The sequence below is a fragment of the Camellia sinensis genome, chromosome 9, assembly GCF_055761805.1.
Source record: "Camellia sinensis isolate YWXY chromosome 9, ASM5576180v1, whole genome shotgun sequence".
Lineage (NCBI taxonomy): Eukaryota > Viridiplantae > Streptophyta > Magnoliopsida > Ericales > Theaceae > Camellia > Camellia sinensis.
In genome coordinates, this window is record NC_138969.1 from 76,350,939 (window position 1) to 76,361,336 (window position 10,398).

Here is a 10,398-nt window from a genome sequence, read left to right on the forward strand (position 1 = left end):
AATCACACTAAATCATAAATATATATGGTTAAGAGAACCCCGTACCTTAAGAATGTGAGCAAACCATGAAGACCCAATCAAGAACTTTGAGGAAATCGCAATATTACTTGTTTATATCACGCTCTACACTTCTCCTTCACTCTTCTTGCAAGATCTATGGTGAATACTTTGTAAAATGAGATGAAATCAAAGGTTTGAGGGCCAAGATTTTCAGACATGGAGGAGTGAAAGCGAGAAAAGAGAGAAAATGAGCAAAAAGTGGGCTCCATACTGGTTGAACCCCGAAAAGACCGCTTGAGTGACAGAACATGCGTTTGAGCGTCAAAGACAGAAGACAGCTCGAGCGATAAAACCTTGACTTGAGTGAGAAGTGAAGATTGCTAAAAAAATACTGAATTGCCCAAAAGACCGCTTGAGTGAACACTTCTTCACTCGAGCGATGAGAAAAAATTTCAAACTGTTACAATCTTCCATTCTTATAAAATTTCATCCCCGAAATTTTCTATGACACCAATTAAAAATGACAAAAACTACACAATCCACATGCTAAAGGGTATCATGCTCCCTAGAATTTAAACAACTTGAATTTTCAAGACCAAGGTTAAAAGAAATAGCCATAGGAATTAAAACTCGTCGAGCAATCACGAATGGTTTATACTCGACAACGTCTTCAAGGGAAGTTTCCAAACACAAGAATTTCACACAATCAAAAGAAATGATTCTTCAAAAACAAAAAACAAAAAGCCATATTTATAAGGAGAGAAACTGAAACAAAAAACCAATCTGAGCACTTAAAAACTAACCGATTAGCAAAATGACAAAAACAAAATAAACTATCACATGATTGAATTAGCCTATTAGATTGACACATGCATACCTTCTCACAAACAAAACTAGTCGTATAATTTGAGAACCACATTGTTTATCCTGTTGCCCTGTGAAAAACTTGCAATATTGTTTCTCATAAATTACATCAAACAGAAACATCATGATCATCATTATAAATTAAATTAAAAACTCCCACCAATAAAAACAGATCTACTTCATGTCCCAAAAAAAAAAGAACCGAACTATTAAATTTTATAAACCCTGCCAAACATGTGATGCAGGACATTAAGGTAAATTTCTACATTTCTTGTACAATTCATTCCAATAATACATAAATTCGAATGTAAGTCAATTCACAAACGAAATAAAATATTGGTGAGAACATCCGTCACTCACACGAAAACAATAGAAGAACAGATTATATAGCGATCGATTAAGTCAAAGTATACCTGCTTGAGTTCTGGTCGAGATAGATTCGACATCGCGAAGAACTTTGTGGCGTCATTTCCAGTGATTCGACCATCGCCATCTAGAGAGAGAGAGAGAGAGGGAAAAAATTCGTAAACACATATACGAAGAGCAGAGAATTGATCTGATGGTTTGAGATGAAGAAGAAGAATAAAGATGGATTTGTTGAAGAGCAGTCCGATTGAGAGAAGAAATGGAAAAAGAACCTGAATCGGCGAAGTTGAACCAGTCCTGATAGATTTTCTGGTGTTCTTTCGAACATGAACTGATCGGACTTGATGTGATCTCCATTTCAAATCTAAGAGAGAGATGATGAGCATGGTGGTGGTGGTGGTGATTTTTGGGAGCGTTTTAGAGTTTGAAAATGCTCCAAGAGGGAAATTTTGCGTAGAGAGAGTTTGGTTTTTGCCTTTCTATATCAGTGTTGGCGCGTGATAAAATTCTCTTTTGGTTTAGCTTTGAAAATCAATTTTATAATATAGTTTTTTTTTAAAAGTTTGTAAAGTTTTAATTTTTGTTTAGTTGTATATTTTAAAAATAATTTTGAGATGATTTGTAATTTTTTGTGTAGTTGAATAGATTAGTATTAAAAAAAAAAAAAATTAATTGATTGATGTGTAAAATATGAGAAACAACAGAGAAGAGACAGATAGATAAAAAGATGAATTACATGCAAGTGGAAGTTGGAAAAAAAAATTACAAACACATAACACATGAATATGTAAATATGTTCGTAGTGTGATATAAATGAAAAGCCGTGGGAGTGTAACGTGCACCCCTCTATATGTTAGCAATTTTTGTTTTTCTAATTCCCACCTCTGTATAGTTTCTCCTAGCAAAAAATTGATTGATTAATATATAAAATGTGAAAGGAAAAGAAAAAAAGTTTCAAAAACAATTTTTCAAAATTGATAAACCAAATAAGTTTTGTGAAATTTTCATTTTAAAAATTAATTTGAAAATGTAACCAAACACAATCTCATTTTTGCAAGCGCAACATCACGAAACAACGCAATGAGTGGAAATGGCATCGTTGTTAGTGGGTATTATTAACAAATGATTAATAAAATCACTTTAGGTGGATTCAATTTCAACTCGCAAATCTAAAAATTCAAAATTAAATGCTGCCCGTTATCTATAAAAATGAAAAAATATAAAAAAGAGAATATGTGTTTCATTTTGTATTTTTATATCTATGTACATAACATTGATAAATTCGACTTAGGTTTTGTTACAAATCATTTTGTTACACTTTAGATTGATTGAGTTCAAAGTTTCTTGCATTATTAATTTTTCTTTTTTATATATTTTTTTCATATTACTTCTAGAAATATCTAAACAGTGTTTTAAATTTTTGGGATATCACTAAATTGGTGGCAGAGTAGAGTCACACTGGACCGAGGGTATGAGTAATTAATATGTCATTTGTTCCAATTTTAATAAGGCCAAGTACAACCTAAAACTACATATGACATAGTAATTTTTTGGGAAATTGGTTAGAAATTAGTTTTTAATTTAAATATTTTTTTTTTTTTGACTATTTCATCTTTTTATAGATAAAAAAATATGAAAAGTGATGTGAGTCAAAATATATTAAAAGTTAAAAGTTAGATTTTAACTGGGTTGCCCAAACAACCCATACAAATCATTTCTTTCATCAATTTTTCAAAATTTGAAATTAAAGCTCTTTAACAAAATGGAAGCCAGGCCCAATTCTTAAGTGGAGGGGACACCAAAAGCCTTTGTGTTCTATCACTGGGATGGATAGAAAAGTGTGTTAGAGATTTTGGGCCATATTGGGATGGGATTAGAGTGCTAATGATGTAGATCTCACATTAGCTTGTTTGATAGTTTTATTATTGAGCGGGATTGCTATTCCATTTGAACTATTATTCCCACATCACAAATGGATTAACTTTCCCTCAAATGAGATGGTATTGAAAAATCAATTCCCTGACTTAAAGGTCGAATACGCTTTTGTCCAATTTTGATTTTTTTTTTTCCTTCAAAAGTTGTATTAGTTAGTTATTAAATAAGATGGATTAAAATATTTTTAATATTATTTATTTTTCAAATAATTTATTTGTGAAAGAAATATTTAATTTTTTTAATAAATTTTTAAATGATTTTTACACAACTTATATTTACACAAAAATAAAAAAATATTAATTTTATATATTAATACTATCTATAATATTAATAATCTAGTGGGGTTCAAACAAACACTCTTTATTCTACATCTCCAATCTATTACCACTATATTAATTGTCTATTTACTTAATCCCACTATAATTTTAATAGGGGTGTAATTTTGGCCTGGCCCGGCCCATGTCGGGCCTTGCGGGCTCCCGCCAAAAAAATCGGGCGGGGCCACGGGCCAAAAACTAGGCCCAGGCCCAAGCCCAGGGGTATTCGGGCTTTGGGCGGGCCAGGGCTCAAGCTTGGCCCCTGGGCTTGGCTTGGGCCTGGGCTCGGGCTTGGGCTTGGGCCTGGGCTCGGGGCTTTGGGCGGGCCTAAATAAATTTTTTTTTCCCACCAAATTTTATTATTTTCCATTAAAAATAACACTGGGCCTCAGGTCGGGCTTTTGGGCAGGCATTGAGCGGGCCCATGGGCCAAACCGGGTTTCAAAATGATGGCCCAGGCCCAAGGCCTTGGGCTGGGCTTGGGCTCGGACCTAAATGGGATCTTAACGGGCTAGGCCCACCTCGGGCCGCGGGCAGGCTTTGAGCGGCCTACGGGCCGCGAGCCAAAATTACACCCCTAAACAAGCCTTGGTTTTTCATGTTATCAAAAAAATGAACAATGATTTTTTCTTGTTAAAGAGTTGATCAATGAAAATAGATGGCAAGTGCTTGATTAATTAATGGGTCCCGAAAAAATTAATGATATTTCTTTATCTTTTGAATTATTATGTTGGATCATCGCTCAGAATCTTTGGTCTTTATCTGAACATTTTGGTTCGTTTGTGCTAGTGAATATTGTGTGTGTATATATGTATATATTGTATGCTATAATTAGGTTTTACCCTATTAAAATATTTTCATAACTTTCTTGTTGCCCACTTTTACCTTGCCTATATATAATCCTCTTCAATGTATTGTAAAATACACAATATTAAATATACACGTAATATAATATTATCTTTATCTCTCTATTAGATATTGTAGCATGGTATTAGAATTAGGTTAAGTACTTGATAATTTCGCTTCACTGGCAGGTGACAACCTTGCCTTGGCCGCCTGCCGAACCTTAACTCATTATGTTGTCATATTTTCCTTTCAATATCGCTTCGTGATGATCTCTTTCTCTATCCGTTGGTTTATTCCTACCTCAGCTATCTCTATCATATATATATATATATATATATATATATTTAACTCACAATCTAATGTTGTTCAGGGGAAAGAGAAGGTCTTCAGACATTTTATCCAATTCAGGGGGAGGACTTTCTTGGTCGCCTTTGTACATGAATATGTAGAGCTTAGCATGTCTGGAAGCAGGGGAAAACATTCTTTTGCTGATATTATTACCTGTATTCGATATTGGGTCATTCATAACAAACACCTTCCCTATTTACTCGACAAATTAAAGGAGTTGGTTATTCGTTAGCACGGGTTTATCTTCCTCTTCTAGTATAGGTTTGGTAGCGATTCGGTAAGCTTGATTCTATGAAAGGAATAGACACTTGATCTCTTTCCCTAGGGGGAGGAGTTTGCGTCTGAGTGATTGTTTCCACTACGGGTGGTAGTTGTATGCTCCTTGTTATGGTGAAATTAAAGCTTTTAAGTCTCCACCCAGGAAGGACCGATAGCAGAAGGTACTAGAGGAGTTGCACCAAGCTATGCTCAAGCAGGATAGGAACAATCTAACTCCATGGCAATTCCATCAGGCTGTGGCCAAAAAGGGACGAAGGACACTTCTCTCTTTATTTTACCCACAAGCTAAGGCATGTGCTTCTCATTGTCCAGGCTTATGGCTCACCTCATGCTTCTCGACTATTTAGTGCAAGAATTCTTCCTTTCTCTCATCGGATTGGGAGTGGCATGGGAATGCTAAGCCAACAAAACTAGATTCTAGGAACCTTTCTTTGTGACCCTCAGAAAAACCCCTTCCCCTTACTGGATCAAATAGGGCTTATTACTTAATAACCGAGAAAGAAATGCAACTACGGGATAAAAGCTGGGTAGAGTAGAGCCTTTTTTTCTTTTCTTTTTTTGTGTGTGTGCATGTAAATCAATAAGAGATTATTTATAAATATGAAAAAAATTATATCAAATTCGATAATCATAATCCATTTTATTTTATTCTTTTATCGGCAAAAGAAAGCTTTATTGATGAACCACATATAAATTACATATGAGAGGCAGAAACATCAATAAAGAGAAGCTTGGGGCTAAAGAAAGCTCCAACCTCCTAGTTGTTGAGAAACCAACAAAACAAACAAAACAAAAATACCAAAAGACAGCAACACCTAAATGACAGCAGCAGCAGATCCAATCCACATTTCATAATTGATTTCCAAAATCAGCAGGAGCAAAGTAAATCTCACCCTAGCAACACAAAGCCTCATGAGGAAATGAATACAGCAACACACCAACACTGCAGAGCAAACCTTCACCCCTTCAAGACAATCTGCATTGTCTGTGTTCATCAATTGCCAAAGATGGTTTTCCAAAATACTTAAAAACAACATAAGACAATAGAAATATATTGAGAGAAGCAGGATTGGCCTTTCCATCACAAAGCCTCATGTGGTGTTGAAGATAGCATAAGACATTGCAGACCTACAAAACTGTGCTCCCATCAGAACTACAAAACAGGGATGCTCTAACTGAAGGACATCACTAACTAGAAGAGAGCATGCAGCAGAAGTGACAAAAAACCCAAACCAATTCCATCCATCCCTCACAATCAGATCATAACACACCAGATCAATTTACATCCTTCCATCACCAATAGCAAGGCAAAACAAATGTAACGCCCTCAAAATTAACCCATTATATATCATTGACATGCATCATTTAAAGAAGACATTTTATTAATTCATTCATCAGAGTACTACTAAATAATCGAATAAAATGCCCTACAGGCTTACATCTTTCCAAGCCAACACTTGGATACAAAAATACGAGTTCTAACTCAATACAAGAAAAGCCCTAGGCTTGAGTGTTTACATGTACTAACAAATAAAAGCAAACAACAGAAAAATAGTCTTCAGAATCCAAGTCCTTCCAAGCTAAGTCCTTGGAGGTAGCTTATCCCCTGAACCTGAAAATGATGTTCCCATAAAGGGTGAGCCACAGCCCAGTAGAAATATACTAAACCACATATAAGCAATGAATAAAGCAATAGCATTCAACAGATGGTTAACCAGGATATTCAATTACTTCATTTTACAGTCTCATGACACTATTGTCTAAGATACGTTTTACTTCCCAGTTTTATTAACATGGCTCAGAACCTGGCCAAACTTACAACAGTGAATTAAATATATCGTATTCACATCCTTCCAATATCAACAAACAAATGAGACTCAAGCTCAAATAAATCAAAACACTTCATACTTCCAGATTGATACACATTTTAGTGTTGTATCAATAAAACACTTCTATATAAATAAGCACACATAAAAGTGATGCTAATGGAGTCCATCCCCTATCTCCTCCCAAACAAAATCCGGTTTAGAGGTCCATCCCCTATCTTCCCCTAAACCGTGGAGTACATCCCCTATCTCCTCCCACACACAAAACAATGTATGCAAATGCAATGCTCAATCAATACACGTAATTTCTATCAATGCAATAGTCAAAATTTATGACTTAACCAATGTGATTAGTTTCAGTTAATCCTAATCCACATGCATTGTCTACAACAATCACGACTATCCTCCACCGATAGCCCAAAACAGTTATTTCTAAACTGAAAATAACTATGTCCACAATTCAATAGACAAATAATTTCAAATTATCCAATTACGCCATTTAATCAATGAATTCCCCAATTCCATGAATTTAACCATCTTTTCCCAATTCCATGAATTACTTATACAAATCAATTCAATAATTCAACTAGGGTTTTTCCCAAAATTTACCAAAGTATTCCCAACATATTAAAATACCAAAACTTAGAACATAACCTATAAATTGGAGTAGGAAATCCCTACCTCAGAGAAAACAACCCAAATGGTGAAGACAGAGATGAGTGCCCAAAGACCAAAATGCTCCAAATTGCCAAATGTTCAGATTAAATGAAAGCTCTTGACTCCCTCTATCTTTTTAATAAAGCAACTAGGGTTGAAACATTCTCTAAACAGATCAAACCTAAGAGAGAAGGTGAGTAGGGAGAGAGAGAGGTCGAACCTAGGGTTTGGAATCAAAAGAATATGAAAAAGACTGATCAAATCCCGCTGCTGTGTATTTAAACTGGACAGGCTCGCTCGAGCGAATACTTTGTCGCTCGAGCGACCAGACACAGAGAATCTACGCTCGAGCCAAGGAAGCCTTGCTCGAGCCAACAACCCAAAAGCTCGCTCGAGCGAAAGAAAGCTCGATCGAGCGAAGAACTCAAACCCTCAGGTCTGAAACCAAACTCACGCTCGAGCGAAGGAACTATTGCTCGAGCGAAGAACAAACTAACTCGCTCGAGCGAAGAAAAGCTCGCTCGAGCCAAGAATGCAAAGCTTCAGGTCCAACCCAGACGCAAACTCTCGCTCGAGCTACCAAACCCCGGCTCGAGCGAAGAACCAAAACAACATCTCGCTCGAGCGACAAACTCCTCGCTCGAGCGAATAACCAAAATTCTGGACAACAACACTTGGTTTCTAAACCCAACCAACCTGAACAAAGCTGCCCAACACATCCTATAATTCCAAATGAGAAAATAAGAAACAACAACAACAACAATTATACAATGACAGAATCTACGGAACAGTCCGGATACAATAATCAAATGGGAAAAGACCTGGGTCGCTATAACCTCCCCCCCTTCAAAGAATTTCGTCCCCGAAATTAGGCACAAATTTGAAAACAGGTTTTTCTCAATACCCAAAGATAGTATATAACAATAATAAACAACTTGACCCAATACTGGTCACTTCATCTCTTTATCAAGAGGCATCCCACAATATATATAAAACAACATATATTTCAACCTGCACCACTATTATGCATTATTCCTTTCAATGTTAACAATTTCCATATCATATTCAATTGCATGATATATATAACACATCCAACAATGTAATCAACATATACAATGTTACACTAATCTTCTATAATGAAACAAGTTTCAAGATACACCCATTTACCAAAACATACTCAATGTTTTACAACTTAAGACATATGTAAAGCTCTTAAGTTCAACAATATAACAGAATCTAATTATAAGATTACAAATCAACAAACATGTCCGGATATTTCTCGCGGACTTCCAATTCACGTTCCCAAGTGGCTTCCTCCACTCCGTGGTGTTTCCACAAAACTTTGACCAAAGGGATGGTCTTGCCTCGCAAAACTTGATCCCGCCTATCCAAGACTCGAATCGGTCTCTCCTCATATGAAACATCCTCATCAACTACTAAATCGGTCCAATCCAACACATGTGATGGATCCGGCTCATACTTCCGAAGCATACTCACATGAAACACGTCATGTACTCCGGACAACTGCGGCGGCAAAGCTAAACGATAAGCAGCCTCACCAATCCTCTCAAGGATCTCAAACGGACCAATGAATCGAGGGGACAACTTCCCACTCTTCCCAAACCTCATCAAACCCCGTCTAGGTGATATCTTCAGAAAGACATGATCACCCACCTCAAACACCAAAGGTCTCCTCCTACGGTCGGCATACGATTTCTGACGACTCTGTGCTGTAACAAGCCTCTTACGGATAAGCTCAACTTTCTCCGTCGTTTCCCTCACCAACTCTAGACCCAATAGAGGTGCATCACCCACCTCAGCCCAACACACAAGAGATCTACACGGTCGGCCATACAAGGCCTCAAATGGTGCCATACCGATACTAGACTGGAAACTGTTGTTGTAGGCAAACTCCACCAACGGCAAGTGCCTCTCCCACGACCCACTAAAGTCTAGAACACAACCCTGAAGCATATCCTCAAGTATCTGAATAGTACGCTCGGACTGTCCGTCAGTCTGAGGATGATAAGCCGTGCTAAAGGTCAACTTAGTGCCTAAGGCACTCTGCAAACTCTGCCACAACCTCGCAGTAAAACGAGGATCTCTATCTGAGACGATCGTCACTGGGACCCCGTGCAATCTCACTATGTCCCGAATATACAAGTCGGCAAGATGATCTACCGAATCACTCACGCGCATAGAAATAAAGTGCGCCGACTTAGTCAACCGGTCTACAACCACCCAAATAGCATCACTACCCCGCTGAGTCCTCGGAAGACCTACAACAAAGTCCATAGTGACATGCTCCCACTTCCACTCGGCAATAGGCAAGGGTTGCAATAAACCCGCTGGCCTCTGATGCTCGGCCTTCACTTGCTGGCAAGTAAGGCACTTAGATACGAAAGCTGCCACATCTCTCTTCATACCCTGCCACCAAAACTGGCGACCCAAATCCCGATACATCTTAGTGCCTCCCGGATGCACCGCAAGGCGTGAATGATGAAACTCTCGGAGTACCTCCTCTCGGCAAGACTCCGGCACAAACAGACGGTCTCGGTATCTCACACTCAGGTCGGAATACACCGTCAAACCCTTCTCAACCTTCCCACCGAAAATCTTCTCACGGAGAGATTCTACCTCAAAGTCACCTCTCTGAGCCTCTAACACTCGAATCACAAGTGAAGGTTGTGCAATAACAGAAAACAAGGCCGCAGCCTCAACGGATTCGCCCAGAAGTAAATCAAACTCCCCAAGTGCACCCAACATCTCCCATTCTCGGATGGCAATACTAGCTATGTCACCAACAGGTTTCCTGCTAAGGGCATCGGCCACCACATTGGCCTTTCCCGGATGATAATGCAACTCAAAGTCATAATCCTCTATAAATTCCATCCACCTCCTCTGCCTCAAGTTCAAGTCTTTCTGTGTAAACAAATACTTCAGACTCTTATGATCCGAGA

At 37.9% G+C, this 10,398-nt stretch overlaps 1 long non-coding RNA gene across 1 annotated transcript; it reads right to left on the reverse strand.

Annotated features, from left to right (window-relative positions):
- Positions 1-938: 938 nt before the first annotated feature.
- Positions 939-1,685, reverse strand: LOC145799125 (uncharacterized). The gene is made up of 2 exons (XR_014341143.1): positions 1,503-1,685; positions 939-1,357 (listed from the first exon to the last, which is right to left on the reverse strand). It is a non-coding gene; the product is annotated as an uncharacterized LOC145799125 (long non-coding RNA).
- Positions 1,686-10,398: the final 8,713 nt, after the last annotated feature.